The following is a 24,244-nucleotide window of genomic DNA, read 5'->3' on the forward strand; positions in this document are numbered from 1 at the left end:
TTTTCTAATGTTCTTGATTGGTGTTCTTCAAATTTTATTGCTTTGAATGTATCAAAAACTAATTTCATAATTTACGGCAGAAAGTCAAATATCTGCCCTCGTATTACCCGAGTTACTTCTTCAAAGTATCTATTATCAATATCTCGGGTGAAAATGACAAAGTACCTTGGACTTGTGATTGACGAAAGCTTATCTTTTAACACACACATTCAAAATCTACGATTAAAGATTTCAAGGTATGTTGGTTTAATGCGAAGGTTGAAGCTTTGTTTGCCCTACTCTGCTTTACGAAGTATTTATTTTGCTCTGATTCAGACTAATATTAATTATTGTTCTCTAGTATATTTATCTACATTTAAAAGCCATATTAAACCAATACAGATTTTACAAAATAAAGCCCTAAGAATCCTTAAACTGTTTATTCCATCACCTATTGAACTTCCAAATAAGTCTTCTACTGCATCTTTATATACTTATCTAGATATACTTCCAGTCTCTCAACAATTTGCTTTTGGAGCAATTCTTTTCAAAATCAATCATGACATTAAGAAATTACCGCCATATTACCTCCATCAAAGTTTGTTCTCCCAATCACAAGATTTACATAATTATAACACTCGACAAAAAAAGGATATCTACATTGACAAGTATAATACTGAGAGATCTAAATTCGCTCCGTTTGTGTCAATAGCTCGGTGCTGGGATGCTCACAAGACTCTTATTGATAATTTTTCCTCTATCCATTTAATAAAAAGGAAACTTAAATTTCATTTAGTTCAGGATTATTTTTAATTAAGTACCTTTTTATTAAGGCAAAGTTTTTGTATGATTCGTTGCTCTGGGTGATTATGGGCCTCTCAGCTATCTTCCAGTATTAATTTATATTTAATAATATGGACATTTTTAATTTTTTCAATAGTATTGAATGATCCTGAGCTAGCTGCTACTTTCATATTATTGTTGTGTTATTGTATCTTTGCCGTCATGTTTATTTTTGTATTGTAGTGTGTTATTATTATCTTTGTCTAGGCCTAGTTTTTCGAGCTTGTCTCCCCATGGGCCTATGTCATTTATATATACATGTATGTGCGATTTATAAATAAATGAACTTGAACTTGAACTTGAGAGGCTCCTATACAGACTTGATCAAACTTCCGTGAAAATACAGCATCTGAAATGTAGAATTTTTGCAATTAATGCGTTTTGATTTTCAACAGTCGAACAGGGTAACATGTTTCTTTGGTTTTACAAATTCGCTACTTCCTACCAATTTCTTTCAAGTCCATTTACTCGTTAACACTACCTTGCAATAAAGTTATAGCAATGAAAACATATGACTCAAAGCTAAGATTCAATCAAAATCAGAAAAGAGCATAAAGCAACCATTCGTAGGTTCAGAAAATTCAAAAGTGAATTTGACCTCGAGATCAATCCTTTTAGGATGTAAAAGATTAAAAGAAAGGACCCCCACCCCTCCTTTTCCGTTACCTCCCACAAAGGTAAACAGAAAAAATATAACTGAAAGTACGCTTTAAGGATATTTGAGAGCCCCATCAGAAATGTCATGATTTCCTTCCCCGTCAATAATTTTAGATGTGCCCAAACACTCAGGAACTTAGAAAACTTAAGAGTTGATTGACTCACGAATAGTGTAAAGTCTGAAATCGACCTGCATCATCCAACCAATCAAATAAGAGCATCTTCAGTTATCGGCATTATCAGTATTCGTGTTTGGTCGAGTTACTGATCCAAAAACACAGCCTGACCTCTGATTTAAATCTTTGAAGAAACGTGAGCTAAACAAAAATAAAATTTATGGTTATGTGACTGCAGATTTATACAATAAAGTGAAAACAGTTTAGAATATGACTGTCAGGTTTAACATTTTTCGATCAAGTACAATCAGGTAATACATGCAAAATACATCATTCAAGAAGCTAAAGACTAATTTCTTTTCTTAGAAGGGCAGGTCAATATTACCTCTCGGACATCGTTGGTAAATAGCTAAATATCAGACAAACCGGTCAAAGATTGCTGTTTTTTGAACGAAGTAGTAACGAAGTTAATCACTAGAAACATTAATAGTCTTAAAGCATGTCTATCTGAAAGAGTATTTAAACTAAATTATAACTTTCCGATCATACAACTATCACATCATTCGAAAGCCAAAAGCTCTCACATGGTCTAATTACATCCCTTTTGACACCCCTCCCCCCGGGGAGGGGGGTTTCTTCTGTTCAGCTCATCAGAGTTGAACACACGGCTTGTGTGTTCAAAAAAAAAAAAAAAAAATTTGTGAGACATGAAATTAAAAAAAAGATAATGAAAACACTACGCAAAATATGTTCTGTGTCTAATAAACTAATTAATAAGCTTTAGAAGAAACGTCACCATACTGCAACATTTTGACAGGTATAGTCAATTTTGAAAGAGCGGATGTAGTCCTGCATGATTGACGGACTTTAAGCACCTATGACTCTAAAATTGCAATAACAAGGAATGGTTAAACTGAGTTAATAGTAACAGAATAATGGAAGAGGGCCTTATACACCATATATTACAAGATCTAGTGGCCTTTTCAGGAGTTGGAAGATTTTTGGGGATTATTGGGCCCCTTCCTTTCCTTTTTTGCCAAGAGTTCTATTGTGACAAAACATGATGTAATACTGATGGTCAAAATAGTTATTTCAACATGAAATAACGAAATATATAAAAGTTATGATTCTGAAAGGAAACACCCTGAAATGCTATTCGTTTGAAACTAAGGCCAAACATGAATGAAACTAAGTTTTTACTCGAATACAAGCAAATATCAACATCAAAACTGAAGACGAAAACAAATGATCCAGTAAAAAGATGGGGGAAGGACTCCCACACTCTCAATTCCTGACTTAATGAGCTAAAGTTGGACTTTTTTTCTCGCCTGCTGGATGATCGATTGCTTATATAGAAGAGAAAGTTGATAAATTTACTTATTTATCCAGTGCCTCAAAAATAGAAATGTTGACTTATTCCGATTCTTTTTCAACACTAAGGTTTTTAGTTCAAGTGACTTGAAAGGCAATATGTAAACAAAACACTTGCAATCACCAGATGACTATATTTTTCTACCCCTATAACATCTTTTTCAATAGAAGTAGGTGAACTCTAGTGGGTTTTAAGGGGGGAGGGGAGTAAGCGACAGCCAATCCTCATGTACATTCTAATTTCGGTACGATTTTAGTGTTAATGTTATTCTTTAACTCCATAAAAAAACTTACTTTTTGTATTTCTTTGAAGCCCAAAGGTGTAGGAGATAATTTTTTTTTTTCAAAAACTAATAACTATGACAAGCCCGGCTGGACCGAATTCGTATTTTGGGGTCAAAACAAAAAACAAGTAAAATGTAAACAAAAAAGATTTCATAGTAATCATACACAAACACTGGCCAAATGTACCGTTATTACATCAAAATTGCTAAGCGCTAAACGATAGGCCTACCATATTTTCAAATATTAACAGTATAATGAACATGACAAGTCGAAGTACATCTTATTGATTTTTGATCATCTGTGGGGTTTCAGCTTAACACGAAATAATGAAACATGTTCCAAATGGCTTAAACTACTCAAATGAACAGTTAAAGCATTCTATTCATGGTGCACTCTTTTCATTTTAGGAAGATTTGGCCCAATATTGGATTCCACTCAGTAAAAAAACTAGACATTCAAAATATTCAAAAATATGGACACTGAGGCCCCAAAAAACGAAGGTTTACTTACAAGGAACGAACACTTCCAACTTTACGCAATCTGTTTTGAACTATTATTGGTGAGTATAAAAACGGCGATTCGCCCCTTCTAACTACAATTCGCATCTGCAGCTTCACTTGAATATTTTCAGAACTGCCGAGAGAAAAGTTCATAGTTAGTGATATCACATAGAACCTTACTATTTTTTATGACCGGTGAAATTAATTCAGGAATTAATTAAGTTTACTAACCCAGATGAAAAGATGAACCCAGATGAAGAATCGAAAATGGTGCTTGCAGCCATTTTCGATTCTTCATTTTTTTTTAGTAACAAAACAACAGTAACTCAGATATAATTCTTTAGAAATTCCACGGCCAACTTTTGAACTTCGTTAGGAAACATCGCTGAGAACATCAATGTATTTCTTTCAATCTGTAAGGAAATCCAACAAATATATGCAAATGTATATACTCCTAACTATTAATGAGAATGTGATTTTGTTAAAATTTTCAGTGTTACGATTTTTAATCATAAACAGACAGGGCCTGAAATAATATGAACGAGAAAAACATCATATCGACTTAACAGAATCAGTTCTACATTTATGTTTAGTCAAGATCAGATAGGCATTAGGTCGGACTTAGATCGGAAACAATCAATAATTTATACAAGAAGTGGTATAAAAATCGTATCTCGGAAACGACAGTATTCTGCTCACATACACTAAAATTGGAGGCACAGGCAAATAAAACAACCAAATTTTAGACAACAAAAGAAATAAATAAAATCGAACCGAGTTCTACCCCTATATATAGCTCTTTTACTTATAAAAGTTGTTCAATTTTTTTTTCTTAAAATATCAGAAAAAATCCTTAGAATCTAGCTCTTATGGAAGGACCTGAGGCTCTCGCAAAAACAACTGAACATATTTAACAGATTTAAAAGGATAATAATTGTGTAACTAAAGTGGTAATTGTGTAAGTTAAGTGATACCCCGAGATACTGAGTATCGAGCACTATTATTTATAGTTCGAGCATTATCTTTTCTTGTCGAGCATTATCTGATTGAAAATAGACAGACATTTTAAACCTAGAAATCAAAAGAGCCATATCATTCGCTTCCCTGTTGAATGATCTTTCAAAATATAATAGGCATCGCCGTTACAACTGTACCCCAAACCCTCCTAATGGGGAATGATAATAGCCCTAGGTAGTATATAAAATTTTACTGAAATTTTTCGTTTTTTTTTGTGATTTGTTTTATTCAGCATTATAAAATGACTTTGGATAAGAAATAAGCACAAACATTTATATAACCCACCAATTCATCAAACTTTGCAGAAAGCCTCACGGCTTTGTCTGCCCCCCTTAGAAGGCTTGGGCGCATCAAAGGTATAGCAAACAGCGAAGTATTGTGTCAAAAGTCACGATCTGGTTCATAAAAATAGAGTTTCTTTTTATAATTTTAATGTTAAGTCTAAAATATTAATGCGGATACTTGTCAATTTAATCTTTATAACTCAAAAATATATAAACCAAAAAAGACGCCTTTTTATCTTAATATTAAAATTTGTCAGTAGAAATGGTCCAATAGGATGATAATAGCCCTAGGCTGTATAGAATTTTATTGAAATTTTTCGTTTTATTTGCGATTTGTTTTATTCAACATTATAGAATGACTTTGGATAAGAAATAAGCACAAACATTTATACAACCCACAAAATCATCAAACTTTGCAGAAAGCCTCACGGCTATGTCTGGCCCCTTAGGAGGCTTGGGATCATCGAAGGTATAGCAAACAGCGAACTATTGTGTCAAAAGTCATGATCTGGTTCCTAAGAATAGATTTTTTTTTTTATAATTTTAATGTTAAGTCTAAAATATTAATGCGGATACTTATCAATTTAATCTTTATAACCCAAAAATACAAAAACCAAAAAAGACGCCTTTGTATCTTAATATTGAAATTTGTAAATAGAAATGGTCCAATAGGGGATAAAATCAAATTCAACTGTATGTACAAGAAAATATGAAAATATGAAAAAATAAAGTATTTATTTCAAAAATGTCATGAGACAAAGAAAGCATTGAAACTGCAGTATAACTATCTGACTATACCGATATCAGTTTTTTCTTCTTTGTAAAAGTAAAATTCATACTGCCTTAAAGATTTGATTATATTACAAATCTTGAAAATTATAAAACACATGACTGGCTATCCCATTAGAGGTCAAACCTCAAAAGACGACAACATTTATATGGTAAAGATCTGAAACAGGAATTGATGGAAAAATTTAAATCTTCTTACAACAAAATTCCAGTGAATTTGCTTGATAAGTGTAATGAGAAAAAAAAATATGAACGCCTTTCGAACCCCCCTTGTCTCCAGCTATAACGGTGAAACAAATTACCTTTAGAGAAAACGAAACAAATCCTATCGAGAAAACGAACACCCCCCTTAATCTGGAAAATCGGGGAAAACGACTTTTGGGGAGGAAATTAACATACTTTGTTGGGGGTTTTTTCTCGCCTCCTGAAAGTAATTCCTATCCCCATCAAGGTGCTGTCGAATATTTAACAAAAATCATACAATATTGAGAAAAAAACATTGACATGAAACACCGAAGAAAAATTGATGATACTTAATGGAGCTGATCCATCCACCTTTTAGCCTACAATGCCTTATGCATAATGCCTTGGGTTGAAGAACAAAAGTAAATAAAATCCGAAATTCACCAACATGCATAAAAAAAGACGAAGGACAAACTACGCTCCAGTATATTCTAACCATGATAAACATAAACAAGCATAAAAAAAAACGTACAAAATCATTTTAACGTGGTAAGGGTGTAACTAAATTCAGTTAACACCTCTTATTTTTTTTGAATACCCCTCTTCCAATTACTATTTGGGATGAACCGGAATAGCTTATATACGTGTATTATAATAGTTGGCCCCCCATCCACTCGTTACTTTATTTTTGTAGCGTTTAAGAAAAGGAAAACTCAACGACAAGGAGCATATAAAATGTAGTTTTGAACAAATAGCAGTACCTTTGAGCTCTAGCTAAATGATTATGCCAGATTATGGTGCAGAAGGATCATGCGCAACGATACTATCCTCTAATAACTCGAACTGTGTTTTGGTTTTAGTGACAAAACCGTCATAGCTGGATGCTAAACCTGAGAAAAGAAGCACTTCTTATAATAAGTAGAAATTGAAAAAAAAAAATAATTTATTGAAACTAAAATATCAGTATCCGGTAAAGCAATTTGTTTATCATCAAATAGAACAGAACATAAAAAATGATCATTTCATAATCTTGAAAATTAAATAGAAATGTCAGGTGTAACGACAAAATAGGGAATTTTATTCCTTCTTAAACCAAAAAACTTGGTTTTGAATACATGGTTATACATGTAGAAAAACAAGTAGAGAAGAAAAGGTATGCCCTTTTGCTTTCACTGAATATATCAACACTTCCCATTGATTCTGAAAATTATTTTACTCCTTAGTTAAAACCTTTTTAGCGTTCTTCTTCAAATCTGTCTAAGCCATTTTATTAATTTTGATAGAGCATTATGTATGATTTAATTGTAAAACAATAATAGTAATAACGACAACATAATTGTTACAGCATTTTTATTAATAAGAGAGAAAATACATCAGGTAGAGTACATTAGACACTGATTTTTCAACAGGTATCAGAGAGGGCAAGTGTATTCACCATTTACAGCAAGCAATATGAATAAGAAATTTAAAAAGCAAAACAATCTAATAGTCTACGTATTCAAAGAAAAATTTCGAACAACATAACGGTTTTTACACTACATGAGTGTAATAAAACAAAACAGCCAGAACCTCTTCACTGCCTTAAGCTAAATAAATAAATCCCTATTTGAACAACAAAATAATATTACTTTTTATCTGTATGGTTTTGGGACAAACTCTCAAATGACTAACAAAAACATAAACAAGTAAAATCAAGTATCCATCAACCTGAAGATAGTACCACTAAAACCTTACAACGTAAAAAAAAACTATTAATATTTGAAAATTTGGTTTTTTGAACTTTTTTTAATCCTACCTCGTTCCCGATTACAATACTCAACATGAATACTCAACATGAAAAAAAAAAAAAAAAAAAAAAAAACTAGCTACAGCCATTTCAATCAAAAAGTTGGCCCATAAGCCAAGGCAAGGGCCCAAAGTTATGAAGAGTTGCTCATTTTTAATAGGATTATTTGAGAATAAACCTAGGCTTGTTAAATATTTTTGAACTGACGATCTTAATAGTTATTCTCTTAAAGATTTGGGATAAATTTCAAACTTTAGCACAAAGAGTGAGGTGTTGAGGAGGCAACCCCTTTCGTATGCGTAATAACTTCTGTCCGCTTTGAGTTTTAGTGTTGCTCCTTAGTTTTAGTTGAAAAAACTTACTTTCTTGATTCATTTCTGATCGTTTTTTAAATTATCCCAGGAAATCTGGCCGACCTCCACGGAGAAATATCCTCCTGGCAGAAATATCCGCTAGACAATTCAATCTCGGTGAAAATTTACCCAGGACAATTACCTTAAAAACTCCATGCGTAAAATTGAGATGGAAAAGAGAAAGCCAAACGTATAAAAAGAGTTTTGCATAGAAATTCTTGCAAATGTTCCCAGTGCATAATTTTCCCTGGCAAGTTCACACCCTGGAAAATTCCCTCGTGGAAAACCCCAGCAGAAAATTCCCCCCACCCTACAATGTATGCATGTTTCCCAATAACAAATACTATATGTAACCCATGGACAGATTTGATAACATAAAGATCTTCCCCTTGGGACTGTCCAAAGGCATAGTTATTGGTCTTTCAACCATGATATTAACATAAATGGCTATCTCAAGATTTTTATAGGACGATTTTGTAGAAGAGGGCCTAGTTACCCACCAAACTTTTTGGTCACTTAAAAAAGTTACTAGAACTTTTAATTTCCGTTCAAATGAGACCCCTCCCGATATTCTGGGACCGCTGAATCGATATAATCACCACTGAAAAAAAAACACACGTCTGTGATCTTTCTTTTGACAAAAAATATCTTCTGCTGATTGGTCCAAGACATGTTTGGGGCAACTATAGCTGCAAACGATCATCCAAAGTTTCACCTTTTATGTCCTGCAACAGGTTTCCCCGGTTCAGCGAAAAACAGCTTAATTGTACCATAGGTTAACTCAACTTTTTTGTCAAAGGAATCTTCCTTTGTCTTTCTGCTCTTTGGAAAGAACAACTTGATACAGTTACTTAATGTATTGTTACGGCAATGTATCCAATCGAGGTCATTATGGTGCAACTACTGCTGCGACCAAAATGGAAGACTGAACCTCCAGCTAAAACTTTTGGTCATGGAAAGTCAAATGACTATCTCAGAATGTCCCCTTGCCTACGTTTTAGCCATATTCGGAAATTGCTATTTGCGACATTAAGCGGCAGAAATCAGCACTTTGATATGCCTTGATCTCTTTCGTTACTTAAAAAGGATTAGCATTCCAAACCTTCTTTTCAGATGAACCCTCTTCAGACATTCTACGGACAAGAGTTCCATACAATCATCCCGAAAAAAAGGACCAAAACATTTCTATCCATTCTGTGCAAGACAGTAAACCTTCAACATAATGGTGCAAGGAATAATAAAAAAAGCAATACCTTTAAGCTCAAATTGAACTTGATGTAACGACAAGCAAGGACAGGGAAGACGTATGAAGAAAGACAACGCTCCGCAACGACTAGAAACAATTGTGCTTCGTCAGTACAAGTGATGGTTGTGGAATCGAAGGAGTTGCTGCTGTTTCTGAAAAGAAAATAGGATTTAATATAAAAAAAGAGAGAGAGAGAGAAAGAGAGAGAGAGAGAGAGAGAGAAATATCCTTTTTCCTACAGGTGTTACATCAGCATCCGGTAAAGCAATTTATATATCATCAAATAGTACAGACCGTGAATTGTCATCATTTTATGAACTTGGATTATAATTTCCTGGATAATGGAAAAAGAGGAAAAAAACTTATTTTTAAAGAAATCTGATTTCTTGAAACTGATCCCCGAACAGGACAAGCAGATTTTATTTTTGGAATGTTTATCATAAAAGTAGTCGCAAAATTATCAAAATTTTTTAACAAAAGTGGTCGACATCCCCCCTGCTCCTAGTATATGCAAAAGCACCAAAACGAATTGTTCTGATGGTGTTTTGACATACATTCCATTCTAATAGAATATTCACTGTTTGCAACTTAAGATTAACTGAAAAAAAACGTTTAGAAATAATGGAATTTGATTTTAAGACAAAAATACCCGAAAGAAACCAATTTCAAAGTTTAACGTCCGTTCTTGTCTTCTGAATTTGACGAAAAGAGGATGTCCAGGAATTCGATTCGAATAATCGTGTATTTTATGTATTTTATATACTTTTGTTTCAAAATAATGCACAAAGTTATGAGACAAAAGAATAAGACATACTGAGTCCATTTTTTGTTTTTTTATATTAACATATAAAGTTTGGAATCAATAAGACGTCTTTTAAATATACCATACGACTTGCGATGCCTAATTTTAAGGCATCTTAAATTTTTGCCTGCTTTTTGCTAAATCAGTCATTTCCAACCCCGTACTGAGGAATTACTCCCTGATTTTCACAATCCCATTAGACTCCGACTCCCCCGGTCAGCCTCCTTAGCAATCCCAACTTACTCTCCAATCCATGCCGTTACAGAGAGGTTTCGTAAAAGTTTTATCCCCTTTATTCTGGAACACCTTAATAATAATCCGTGATTATGTACTTGCCAAATTCTCCTTTTCCTCTATTGCTGTTTTTTTTTTTTTTTATTTACTGCAAAGTTTTTGTAATTTAATTGTTAAGTTTACTGATTTGCCTTTTTATCTTTGATGATTTTGCTTTTTTAATTTCTTTTTAATTTTAAGTGTTTGACTTAATGTACCGATTTGAATTTTTTCTTAGCTTTTACTAACATATAGAGCTTGTGATAGTCTCTTGAAAATAAATATTATCTTATCTTATCTCTTATCTTAAGAGGTAAGAATTCTATACAAGCAAAACATAGGATTGTGATCGGAAAGGAAAGAAGATATATAAGGCACTAACACAAAATCAGCGTTATGAACAGGATATATCTTTTCACCAGAAATAAAGGAGACTTAAGATTGGGAAAACACGGATGGAAGATTAGATAAAAAAAAATATTGCCGAGGAAAGGAAATTTATAGACGGAAGATATAGTAAGTAAACTTAATTAAACTCCTATATAGACTTTATTGAACTTTCGTGAAAATATAGCACCTAAAATCTGGAATTTAGCAATTAATGTGTTTTAACTTGCAACCGTTGAGCAGGGTAGCATATTCCTTTGTTTATACAAATTCGCTAAAATTTGTCAATTTCCCAGATTTTTCTTACAGTTAAAGAAGATTTTCTGATTTCGGAGAAGAAATATCTCGAACAGGTTTCCCCCCTTTATTTGAACATGGTTCCAAGAGAAAAAAATTAAAGAAAAACATACTATTCAATATGCAAAAATTGTTCAAACAGATCTAGAAATTAGCCTCTATACGTTAAAGCTGGTATCAACAAAATGGGATTGGTGCCACACTGAAAGTTCCAATATCGGCAGCCTGAAATAAAATAAAAATAGTAATGACAAAAATATAATCGTTACAGCATTTTTATTAACAAGAGGGAACTTACATCAGGTAGAGTACATTAGACACTGATTTTTCAACAGGGATCAGAGAGGGCAATTGTATTCATCATTCACAACAAACAACTTATATTAAGAGGGCAAGTATTAGTGAATAGCTAAATATCGGGCAAATTGGTCAAAGATTGCTGTTTTTTGGAGTTACGAAAAGCAATTAGTAACGAAGTTAATCAATAGAAACAGTAAAAGTCTCAAAGCATGTCTATCAGAAAGAGCATCTAAATTACAGTATGACTTTCTGACCATAAGGAAATCAGTTTTTTATTCTTTGTTAAAGTGAAATTCATAATACCTTCAAGACTTAATTACATTGAATTATTGTAGATTATTAAATAGAAAATTGTAAAACATATGACTGGCTATCCTATTAGAGGTCAACCCTCAAGAGACGACGACCTTTGTATTTTAAAGATCAGAAATAGGTATTGATGAAAAAATTTAAATCTTCTTACAACAAAATTTCAGTGATTTTGTCTCCAGCTATATTGGTGAAACAAATTATCTCTAGATAAAACAAAACAAATCCAACCGAAAAACGAACACCACCCTTAATCCGGATATTCGGGGAAAACCACACTTTTTTGTGGAGAAAATTAACGTACTTTGTGGGTGTTTTTTTTCTCCTCCAGCTGAAACTTATTCCTATCCCAATCTAGGTGCAGTCGAATGTTTGACAAAAAAAAAAAAAAACATACAATATTGATAAAAAAAAACAAAAAAAAAAAACATTGACATGAAACATCGAAGAAAAATCGATGATACTTAATCTAGCCGATCCTTTCATACATAAAAAAAGAAAGAAAACGATGGATATACCTCGCTTCAGTATATTCTAACCATGTTAAACATAAACCTGCATATATAAAACATACCCAGTCATTTTAACGTGGCAAGGGTGTAACTGAATTGAGTTAACACCTCTTATGCTGCGTTTTATTTGGCCTTGTTTCAGTTCTGTTTCCTTAATAGCGTTTTTTACGTATTTAGTAAGCTCGAAGCCGTTTTATTTGCGATATCCCGTAAGGGACCGTACTGTTTTCCGTAACTAGATCCCGAAAATCGAAACTTGTTCGTCCAGGTAGTCTCACCCCTTGTTTCATAAAAATGGCGTCAAAAATATTTAACTGGTGGATGTGGATGAAGACATCTTTTGATTTGTTGAAAAACCAGATTAGTATTTTTCCAGATATGTGTACGGCACTGTTTTTCTGTGCCTACAGTAAGGTATACCTTCGGCTCTAGCAAATTACAGATACTTTGTATATTTTAGAATCCTAAAAAAGCTAAACTTCACATTCAACATTCCAAGATGTGTAAATGTATGACAGTTCATATTATTGACTTACCAATGAAGTGAATATACCACTCGATGCCTTTTTTATGCTCTTTACGAATATAATAATCACTTCTATTGCAACTACAAATTTAAGCAAGTTTTCACCTAATTTAACCTAAAAAAGCTAGTAACACTCAAAAAGCATTGGCTGATTTCCGAAACTTTTGCCTATAAGCTGCCTAGCTCTATTCCAGCATTTTATTTGTCAAAGGCAGTACCGAACCGAAACAAAATGAAGGCTCAAATATAACGGAATTATGCGAAACAAGACTGGAAATGGTAGCCCAAACTGAAAATATCTTGTCAAACAGTTCGTGGTAACGAACTGTAGTAAGGAGCGACCCGGCTCAATAGTAACCAAAACTCTAAAAAATGGGATTCTGATACCAATAGCTATAACAAAAGAATCGCATTTTAATGCTGGTTTTAAATATATAAGTTTCATCAAGTTTAATCCTACCCATCAAAAGTTACGAGCCTGAGAAAATTTGCGTTATTTTAGAAAAATAGGGGGAAACACCCCCTAAAAGTCATATAATTTTAACGAAAATCACACCATCAGATTCAGCGTATCAGAGAACCCTGTTGTAGAAGTTTTGAGCTCCTATCTACAAAAATGTGGAATTTTGCATTTTTTGCCAGAAGGCAGATCACGGATGCGTGTTTATTTGTTTTTTTTTTTTTTTTGTTTTTTTTTTCTTTTTCCCAGGGGTGATCGTATCGACCCAGTTGTCCTAGAATGTTGCAAGAGGGCTCATTCTAACGGATATCAAAAGTTCTAGTGCCCTTTTTAAGTGACCAAAAAAATTGGAGGGCACCTAGGCCCCCTCCCACGCTAATTATTTTCCCAAAGTCAACGGATCAAAATTCTGAGATAGCCATTTTATTCAGCGTAGTCGAAAAACCTTATAACTATATCTTTGGGGACGACTTACTCCCCCAGAGTCCCCGTGGGAGGGGCAACAAGTTACAAACTTTGACCTGTGCTTACATATAGTAATGGTTATTGGGAAGTATACAGGCGTTTTCAGGAGGATTTTTTTGGTTGGGGGGAGGGGTTGAGAAGAGGGGGATATGCTGGGGGAACTTTCCATCGAGAATTTGTCATGGGAGAAGAAAACTTCCATGAAGGGAGAGCAGGATTTACTAGCATTATTTAAAAAAAAAATTAAAAAATCAATGTGAAAAAGCTTTTTCAGCTGGAAGTAAGGAACAGCAATAAAACTTAAAACAAACAGAAATTATTACCCATATGAGGGGCTCACCTCCTTATAATACCTAGCTCTTTACGCTAAAGTATTTTTAGTAATTTGAACTATTTATTCTACGGCGTTTGTGATTCAGGGGTCATTCTTAATGAATTGGGATAAAATTTAAGCTTTAGTGTAAAGAGCGAGGTACTGACGATGGGGCGAATCCCCTCATATATGTAATAAAAACATGAGAATACAAAAGTTCTTTACGTAAGCTAATTTATAAGATACGTAAATCTTTTACCAATAAAAGATTCGTAAAAAATTAAAAGTTCTAGTTGCCTTTTTAATTAACCAAAAGATCGGAGGGCAACTAAGCTTCGCCCCCGCTCTTTTTTTCTCAAAATCATTCGATCAAAATTATGAGAAAGCCATTTAGCCCCAAAAAAAAAATATGCAAATTTCGTTTTGATTATTCCTCTGCGGAGAGCCAAAATCAAAACATGCATTGATTCAAAAACGTTCAGAATTTAAATAAAAAAAACGAGTTTTTTTAACTGAAAGTAAGGAGCGACATTAAAACTTAAAACGCACAGAAATTACTTCGTATATGAAAGAGGCTGCTTCCTCATCAACGCCCCGCTCTTTACGCTAAAGTTTTTTACTGTTAGTAAAGAAGAATAGAGAGAAAGAGTCAAACTTTAGCGTAAAGAGCGGGGCGTTGATGAGGAAGCAGCCTCTTTCATATACGAAGTAATTTCTGGGCGTTTTAAGTTTTAATGTCGCTCCTTATTTTCAGTTAAAAAAACTCGTTTTTTTTATTTAATCTCAAATAAAACACGGATTTATTTTTTCTGAATACCTGCCAATTACTGCTTGGGTGGAACTGAAGTAGTTATATACTTGCATTATAATAGTTGCCACCCCCCTCCACTCGTTACTTTATTTTTTGTAGGTCTTGTTTAAAAAAAAACTCAACGACAAGGAGCAAGTAAAACGCAGTTATAAACAAATAAATAAGCAGTACCTTTGAGCTCTAGCTAAATGATTATGCCAGATTATGGTGCAGAAGGATCCTGCGCAAGGGAAGTCCCCTCTAATAACTCGAACCGTGTTTTGGTTTTAGTGACAAAACCGTTGTAGCTGGATGCTAACCTGAGAAAAGAAGAGCTTCTTATAAAAAGTAGAGATTGAAGAAAAAACAATAATTCATTGAATACAAAATATCAGTATCCGGTAAAGCAATTTGTTTATCATCAAATAGAACAGAACATAAAAAATCATCATTTCATAATCTTGAAAATTAAATAGAAATTTCAAGTGTAACGACAAAAAAAGGGAATTTTATTTCTTCTTGAACCACAAAACTTGGTTTTGAATACATGGCTATACATGTTGGATAATATTGAAGGCAAGGTATGCCCTTTTGCTTTCACTGAATATATCAACGCTTCCCATCGATTCTGAAAATTATTTTACTCCTTAGTTAAAACCTTTTTAGCGTTCTTCTTTAAATCTGTCTAAGCCATTTTATAAATTTTGATAGAGCACCTGATGAGCGAGTATGTATGATTTAATTGTAAAACAATAATAGTAATAATGACAACGTAATTGTTACAGCATTTTTATTAATAAGAGGGATAATTTGCATAGGGTAGAGTACATTAGACACTGATTTTTCAACACGTATCAGAGAGGTCAAGCGTATTCATCATTTACAGCAAGCAATTTGAACAAGAAATTTAAAAAGCAAAACAATATAATAGGCCTCGGATTCAAAGAAAAATTTCGAACAACATAACGGTTTTTACACTACATGAGTGTAATAAAACAAAACAGCCAGAACATCTTCACTGCCTTAAGCTAAATAAATAAATCCCTATTTGAACAACAAAATAATATTACTTTTATCTGTATGGTTTTGGGACAAACTCTTAGATGACTAACAAAAACATTAACAAGTAAAATCAAGTATCCATCAACCTAAAGATAGTATCACTGAAACCTTACAACGTAAAAAAACTTAATTATTATTTGAAAATTTGGTTTTTTGAACCTTTTTTTTAATCCTACCTCGTTCCCGATTACAATACTCAACATGATTTTGCAGTTTTTTTTTTTTACTATTGAACAACAAGTAAAAGAACTACAACTGAAGAATGATATTTTGTTGGTAAAAAAAATAAGTTTTAATAACATAAAAATGCTTAATTAACCGATTTAAATTGAATATTATTACCAAAAGTATAAAGCATAATGTTTGTGTCTGTAGTTTACTTCTTTTATATCTTCGCTAACAGTCCGTTAATCTGTTTCCCGTCTTTGGCCGTCTTATGGTAAGCTTGTACAAAATATAACCATATCTACCGTACATATAACTATGTTTAAGCCTTTTAGGCTAAGACTCTAGCCTAATAAGACTCTTAAGTTTAGCAGCAAAATTTTACAAATAATGAGACTGAAACAAGAAATCCATCTTTCTCAAAAAAAAAAAAAAAAAAAAAAATCACTATAGCTAAACATATAGAAAACTTGACATGGAACGATACAACACTCACATTATTTGAAAGCCAAAGGCCCTCGCATGGTCTGATTACTCCCCTTTTTAATCCCCAGGGCTCATTAGAGCCGAACGAACACGTAACTACAGCAGAAATTATAAACAGCCATTTCAATCAAAAAGGTGGCCCCAGCACATATGAGGGACGACTGGCGGCTCTTTTTGGATGCCCTGGGTGCCTCTGGCGGCACAGGAGGAACTAAGGTCTAAGGTAAGGTATAAGACAAGGCAAGGGCCCGAAGTTATGAAGAGTTGCTCATTTTTGATAGGATTATTTGAGAATAAACCTAGGCTTGTTAAATATTTTTGAACTGACGATCTTAATAGTTATTCTCTTAAAGAATTGGGATATATTTCAAACTTTAGCCCAAAGAGCGAGGTGTTGAGGAGGCAACCCCTTTCGTATGCGTAATAACTTCTGTCCGCTTTGAGTTTTAGTGTTGCTCCTTAGTTTTAGTTGAAAAAACTTACTTTCTTGATTCATTTCTGATCGTTTTTTAAATTATCCCAGGAAATCTGGCCGACTTCCACGGAGAAATATCCTCCTGGCAGAAATATAAGCTAGACAATTCAATCTTGGTGAAAATTTACCCAGGACAATTACCTTAAAAACTCCATGCGTAAAATTGAGATGGAAAAGAGAAAGCCAAACGTATAAAAAGAGTTTTGCATAGGAATTCTTGCAAATTTTCCCAGTGCATAATTTTCCCTGGCAAGTTCACCCCCTGGAAAATTCCCTCGTGGAAAACCCCAGCAGAAAATTCCCCCCACCCTACAATGTATGCATGTTTCCCAATAACAAATACTATATGTAACCCATGGACAGATTTGATAGCATAAGGATCTTCCCCTTGGGACTGTGGGGGGGGGGTTGTCATTTTATATCCAAAGACATAGTTATTGGTCTTTCAACTATGATAAACATAAATGGCTATCTCACTATTTTTATAGGACAATTTGGGGAAGAGGCGGGAAAGAGGGCCTAGTTGCCCTCCAAACTTTTTGGTCACTTAAAAAGGCTACTAGAACTTTTAATTTCCGTTCAAATGAGACCTCTCCCGATATTCTAGGACCGCTGAGTCGATATGATCACCACTGAAAAAAAAAAAAAAACACACATCCGTGATCTTTCTTCTGACAAAAAAATGTCAAATTCCGCATTTTTGCAGATAGGAACTTAAACCTCTAAGGTAGGGTTTTCTGATACGCTGAATCTGATGGTATGATTTTCACTCTATGGTTTTTCGGGGGTGATTGCCCCTTTTTTTCGAAAATCCGGAACAATTTTTATCAGACTCACAGCCGTTAATGGGCTAGACAAAACTTAATGAAGCTAATATATTTGAAATCAGCATAATCAGCCAATTCTTTAGATTTATCGATTTTGATATACCAATTCTTTGATATTGGTATCAAAATCCCATTTTTTAGAGGTTAGGTTACTGTTAAACCGGGTCGCTTCTTATTTATACTGTATATTACTTACTTACTTATACTCCTTAAATACTTATATATCAATCAGTTCGTTGCCACAAACTGGTTGATATATATATATATATATATATATATATATATATATATATATATATATATATATATATATATATATATATATATATGACTGAAATACGAAAATGTGTATTATATTCTTCGTAAGGACCGACAAAAATATTTGCCCCCCTCTCTCAATACTCCTCTCCCACCGCCAATTTAACACAACCGGGCATTTTCATTGAAATAGAGCCAAAATTCATCCTAGGAAAATCATCCTAAGGATGATTTACTCCCAAGCACTTGCAGCACTCTGGATCGAAGGAGGAGAACTAATTAAAAGACTCCGCGATTTCCAGAGAAAAACATAGATTTTTAAACAGCTTATGATAGATTTATTTCCAGTTATTTTTACCTTTAATGCAGTATCATCGAGAAAAAGTACGAAAAACCGTATTCTTGTCCTCCTCTAAAAGATATCAACTAGCAGCGTTGATGAACAGATTTCTCAAAACTAAATAAACCACATGCATTTAAAAAAAAAAATTGTATCGAAACTGAAAAAAAAAAAAATCATACCTTATTCATAATCTTCAAGAGTGTCGAGAGCTGTTTTTCCATTTTTTTAAATAATCAATTTGCATATTGCAATACTGTTAAAATTAAATTTCATCAAAAATCTTTAGACATTAAAATTCAATGTTTTCAACAATGTTGGAAAATTTATCTAAAAGTAAAATTATCGAAAGAATACATGGACTTTTTTTTTACTTAACAATGTCCCGAATTATCACAAACGGTCTAAAAGCGAGAATATTACAAAATGCTTAATAACTTACTCTTCCCTGTCAACGAGCACATTAGAAGTAACACAGGTCAACCGTCCCTTATCGAGACCATACGAAGGCGTAGATGGAGCTACCTCGGACACGTGCTGAGTATGGATGATTCCAGAATCCCCAAATCTACATTTTTCTGGTTACCTGAAGGCACCCGCCGCAGAGGAAGACCCAAAAATACACTCCGTCGTACCTACAACAACGACCTACGGCACTTTCACGCCTCAATACAGCCGGAGTGGGAAGATATCGTCGCAGCCGCAAGACTCTTCTTCGACGCCCTGGCTGCCTCTGGAGGCACAGGAGGATCTAAGGTCTAAAGTAAGGTCTTCCCTGCAGGCATTTTCATCCGTTTATTAAAGGTCCTGAAATAGATGATAAGACATTAACAAACTATGTACCAGCTGTATTTTTGCAGCTAATCTTATAAGAGAATCAGAGAAATATTATAATCAAACAAGAATCATAAACACAGACCAAAATGAGAATCATTTTTTTTTTTTTTTTTTTTTTTTTTATAGCTAAATGGCCTACAGGTCAGCTTGATTTTTAAGGGTTTCAGATGACCTTCTTCGAGCAAAAATGTGTGCAAACACAAAATGAATTATTTTTATCGTCATCCCTATCTTTCTTTTATTAGAAAGAAATCTTGACCATTGTATTTGAAGAGAGCAACATTGGAATATCTAGGATGAAAATGAAACAAAACGAGAATTAAGTGCGAAAAATTCCAACCCCCCAATTCAGTCAAATACAAAGAATATTCCGAAATGAACGGTGAAAAATTATAAAAGTCTAAAACAACTATTAATCATTACAAAGGCCAACCGTCTAGGGGCAAAAAAAAAGGTTGTCACCGAACGGGGTGGTAGGATGTTGTAACAAAAGATTTTCAGGGAAATGAGAACTCCTTGGGAAGGTCTAAAGAGAAACTTTGCATAGATTGAGATGGAGCTTGAGTAGTAGTAGTAGCTTGAAAGTAGCTTTAGCATTATAAGATTGTATTTGTATTTGGACATTAGTTTAGACACAAACTAGTTTTGGAAATAAAATTTTTCGAAAGCATCTACGTTTAAAGTACCCCTAGACATTAATAAAACCTTAATTATTTTCACTTGTATTGTTTACCTGGTTGTTAGCCAAAATGAATGAAGTCTTGTAGAAAAACTTAAAGGAAATTTAGCAGAGACAGGTAGAGATAACTTAGTCAGATACATCCTGAGCAACAAATTACAAATAGAAATTTAAACAACAACTTCAGTATAAAGAGCAATCAGAAATTTGTTTAGAAGAAAATTAGTACAAGCGGTTTTGGAACCCTTTTAGCATAAACTATCATTCAGAACTTAAACTCTCTGGAAGAAATTTTGGTTTCCCTTGACAAGAGTAATTTTTTATTCACCATTCAATACAATGAACATTTTCGTTATTCTTTTTTCTATACATGGCATATATACAAATGTTATAATAGAAAAACATAAAAAAAAGTCAACATTAAACTCATACAACAGATTTGGAAATATAGAAAGATATAGTCTGTACCATGTAATTAAATCAATGAACCAAATTATGAAAAGAATTAAGTTGACATTCGTATTTAACAAGTGAAAGTCTAAAAAAGATAAGAAGTGATGCAAAAGTAGATGACAAGTAGATTGGTTATAAAAAGAATATTCGCCCTGATTTCATTTATTTACATGTTTTAAAAGCTATTTTCTTAGATACAAATTTTCCCAAGAATTGTGTTCGAAAAAAGCAATCGATTGGAAACTTAACATTCACATACATGTCATAACAAATATTTTCCAATCCAAAAACAAGCCTTTTTGTTGATTTAATTGTTTCTGCTGATCCTGTAAATAAAGAGATCCATTTAAAGATGAATTAGATTCCTCTGCAGTTAAATATCAAATACAAAAGGGTATCGGTTTCCTTTTGACTTGCTCAGTCATTGAGAGCTCAGCTCCCTTACAAAAGACAGTTTAAAAAACTAAAATACCCGAAAAAAATTAGTTTCTAAGTTTAACGTCACGTACTCGTCTTCAGACTTCCAAGAATTCAATTCAAAGAAGTCAATTTATTATATAAACTATATTTTATTTCGAAATGATGTACAAAGTTGTAGACACAAAAGAATAAGAAATATAGTCGTTTTCTTATGTAAATATATACAGTTTGAAATCAACAGGACGTCTTTTAAATATACTATACGGTTTGCAATGTCTTATTATACGAGGTAAGGATTCCATAATAGCAAGAATAGGATTGTGATCGGAAAGGAAAGAAGATATAAAAGGCATTAACACAACATCAGCATTATGAAAATGTCATTTCAACAGAAATAAAGGAGACATAAGATTTAGAAACAAAGATGGAAGATTAGATAAAAACAAATAGAGCCGAAGAAAGAAAATGTATAGACGGAAAATATGGGAGAGAATATATAAACTTCAATAAACTTTCGTAAGAATACAGGATCTAAAATCTGGAATTAGGCAATTAATGTGTTGACTTTCAACAGTCGAGCAGGGTAGCATATTCCTTTGTTTTTACAAATTCCCTACTTCCTACCAATTTCTTTCAAGCTCAATCAATCGTAAACGCTACCTTGAAACTAAAGTTCTAGCAATGGAAATATATGAACCAAAGAAAAAGGGAAAGAACATAAAACGACCATTCGCAGTCGCAGCATATTCAAAAGTAAACTTGATCCTAAGTAGTAACCTTAATCCTAATTCTCTTGCACCATTTGCTTTTCATTCCTGATTTATTGCTTTGTTTTACCTAGTTGAAATATTGTGATAAAACGATAAACAGATGGATATAAAATAAATAAAAACAGAGTAGGGTGTATAAGAAAACCTTATTTGACCAAATCCTTTGGATTTTTATTTTTTATATGTTTTATTTAAGTAATAAAAGACTCAAGACAGGGAACAAATGAAATACCATTACGAACAAATAAAATAAGCAAAACCTTACGAGCTCCAACTAAATTATTATGCCAGATTATGGTGAAGAAGAATCACGTCCACGGAACCTGTCTTCCAATAACTCGAACCGTGAAGTAGTCTTGAAGACAACGCAGCCGGATGTTACGTCTGAGAAAAAAAGAGATTTTTATAATAAAATGAAAAAAAAAACATTTCATTGAAATGAAAACATCAATATCCGGTAAAGCAATTTGTTTATCATCAAATAGAACAGAACATAAAAAATCATTATTTCCTAATCATGAAACTTGGTTTTGCATACATAGTTGTGTAGGATAATGTTGAAGAAAAGCCATTTTTCTTTTTCTTTTTCTTTTTTTCTTTTAAAAAGGTGTCAGTTGTATAGAAATTTTGCATTGAGAGGCGTGAGGAATAAAGTTATTTATTTATTAATACACTTTAGCTTTCATTGAATATATCAACATTTACAACCGATTCTGAAATTTAGTTTTCTCCTTGCTTGAAACATTTTTAACGTTCTTCTTTAAACCTATGGAAGCCATTTTATAAATTTTGATAGAGCACCTGATGAGCAATTATTATTCAATATAGACAGAACATTTGTAACGGAACGGTTCTAGAATACCGCAGGCGATGCCAAAAATTGGAGGCCATATCATGTTTAAAATTGACAGTAATGCAATGTTATCTTCTGTAATAACTCAAAATAGCTGGCTTTCCCCGATTCATTGGAAATGTCACGGGGAAATGTCAAAAATTGCAGGCCATGTCACTTCAAAACTGACAGGAATACAATATTACTTAATAGCCTCCTTCCGTAATAACTCAAAATAGCTGGCTTTCCCCGGTTCAGGGAAAAACAGCTTAATTGTACCATAGCTTAACTCAACTTTTTTGTCAAAGGAATCTTCCTTTGTCTTTTTGCTCTTTGGAAAGAACAACTTGATACAGTTATTTAATGTATTGTTACGTCAATGTATCCAATCGAGGTCATTATGGTGCAACTACTGCTGCGACCAAAATGGAAGACTGAACCTCCAGCTAAAATTTTGGGTCATGGAAAGTCGAATGAATATCTCGGAATGTCCCCTTGGCTACGTTTTAGCCCTATTTGGAAATTGCTATTTAAAATACCTTGCAAAAAAAAAATACTTAGGAAATTGCTATACAAAGCGGTAGAAATCAGCACTTTGCTATACCTTGATCTCTTTCGTTACTTAAAAAGGATAAGCATTCCGAGCATTCTTTTCAGACGAGCCCTCTCAAGACATTCTACGAACAAGAGTCCATACAATCATCCCGAAAAAACGGACCAAAATATTTCTACCCATACTGCACCCATACTATGCAAGACAGTAAACCTTCAATATAACAGTGCAAGGAATAATGAAAAAAGCAATACCTTTAAACTCAAATTGAACTGGATGTAACGACAAGCAAGGACAAAGAAGATGTGTGAGAAAAGACAATACTACGCAATGACTAGAAACAATTGTGCTTCGTCAGTACAAGTGATGGTAGCGGAATCGCAAAAATTGCTGCTGTTTCTGAAAAGAAAAAAAGGATTTAATATAAAAAGAGAGAGAGATAAATATCCTTTTTCCTAAAGTTTTTACATCAGCATCCGGTAAAGCAATTTATGTGTCATCAAATAGTACAGACTGTGAATTGTCATCATTTTATGAACTTGGATTATAACTTCCTGGATAGTGCGAAAAGAGGAAAAAGAACAAAAGTGGTCCACATCTCCCTTGCTCCTAGTAAATGCATAAGCACCAAAACGAATTGTTCTGATGGTGTTTTGACATGCATTCCATTCTAATAGAATGTTCACTGTTTGCAACTTAAGATTAACTGAAAAAAAAAAAAAACGTTTAAAAATAATGGGAATCTGATTTTAAGACAAAAATACCCGAAAGAAACAAATTTCAAAGTTTAACCCTCCGTTCTTGTTTTCTGAATTTGACGAAAAGAAGATGTCTAGGAATTCGATTCGACTAAACGTGTATCTTATATTTTGTATTTATTTTATATACTTTTGTTTCAAAATAATGCACAAAGTTATAAGACAAAAGAATAAGACATACTAAGTCCGTTTTTTTCTTGTTTTATATTAACATACACCGTTTGAAATCCATAAGACGTCTTTTAAATATACCGTACGACTTGCAATGCCTAATTTTAAGAGGTAAGGATTCTATACAAGCAAAACATAGGATTGTGATCGGAAAGGAAAGAAGATATATAAGGCACTAACACAAAATCAGCATTATGTAAAGGATATATCTTTTCACCAGAAATAAAGGAGACTTAAGATTGGGAAAACACGGATGGAAGATTATATAAAAACAAATATTGCCGAAGAAAGGAAATGTACAGACGGAAGATATAG

The 24,244-nt window shown here is 33.2% G+C and overlaps 1 protein-coding gene across 5 annotated transcripts in view; it reads right to left on the reverse strand.

The window, feature by feature from the left end:
• Positions 1 to 24,244, reverse strand: part of LOC136025163 (uncharacterized) — a 489,107-nt gene that overhangs the window by 310,103 nt on the left and 154,760 nt on the right. For 4 of the 5 annotated variants that reach the window (XM_065700916.1, XM_065700917.1, XM_065700915.1 and 1 more), the window contains 6 exons: positions 23,255 to 23,399; positions 21,881 to 21,999; positions 18,899 to 19,263; positions 15,036 to 15,163; positions 11,282 to 11,393; positions 9,417 to 9,561 (listed from right to left, as the gene is read on the reverse strand). The gene's annotated coding sequence lies outside the window, so the exon portion shown is untranslated. Of the gene's footprint in view, positions 1 to 1,597; positions 1,797 to 3,761; positions 3,885 to 9,416; positions 9,562 to 11,281; positions 11,394 to 15,035; positions 15,164 to 18,898; positions 19,264 to 21,880; positions 22,000 to 23,254; positions 23,400 to 24,244 lie in introns of those variants that run through there. The other variant, XM_065700919.1, reaches the window with a different exon arrangement.

The sequence above is a fragment of the Artemia franciscana genome, chromosome 3 (assembly GCF_032884065.1).
Source record: "Artemia franciscana chromosome 3, ASM3288406v1, whole genome shotgun sequence".
Taxonomy (NCBI): domain Eukaryota; kingdom Metazoa; phylum Arthropoda; class Branchiopoda; order Anostraca; family Artemiidae; genus Artemia; species Artemia franciscana.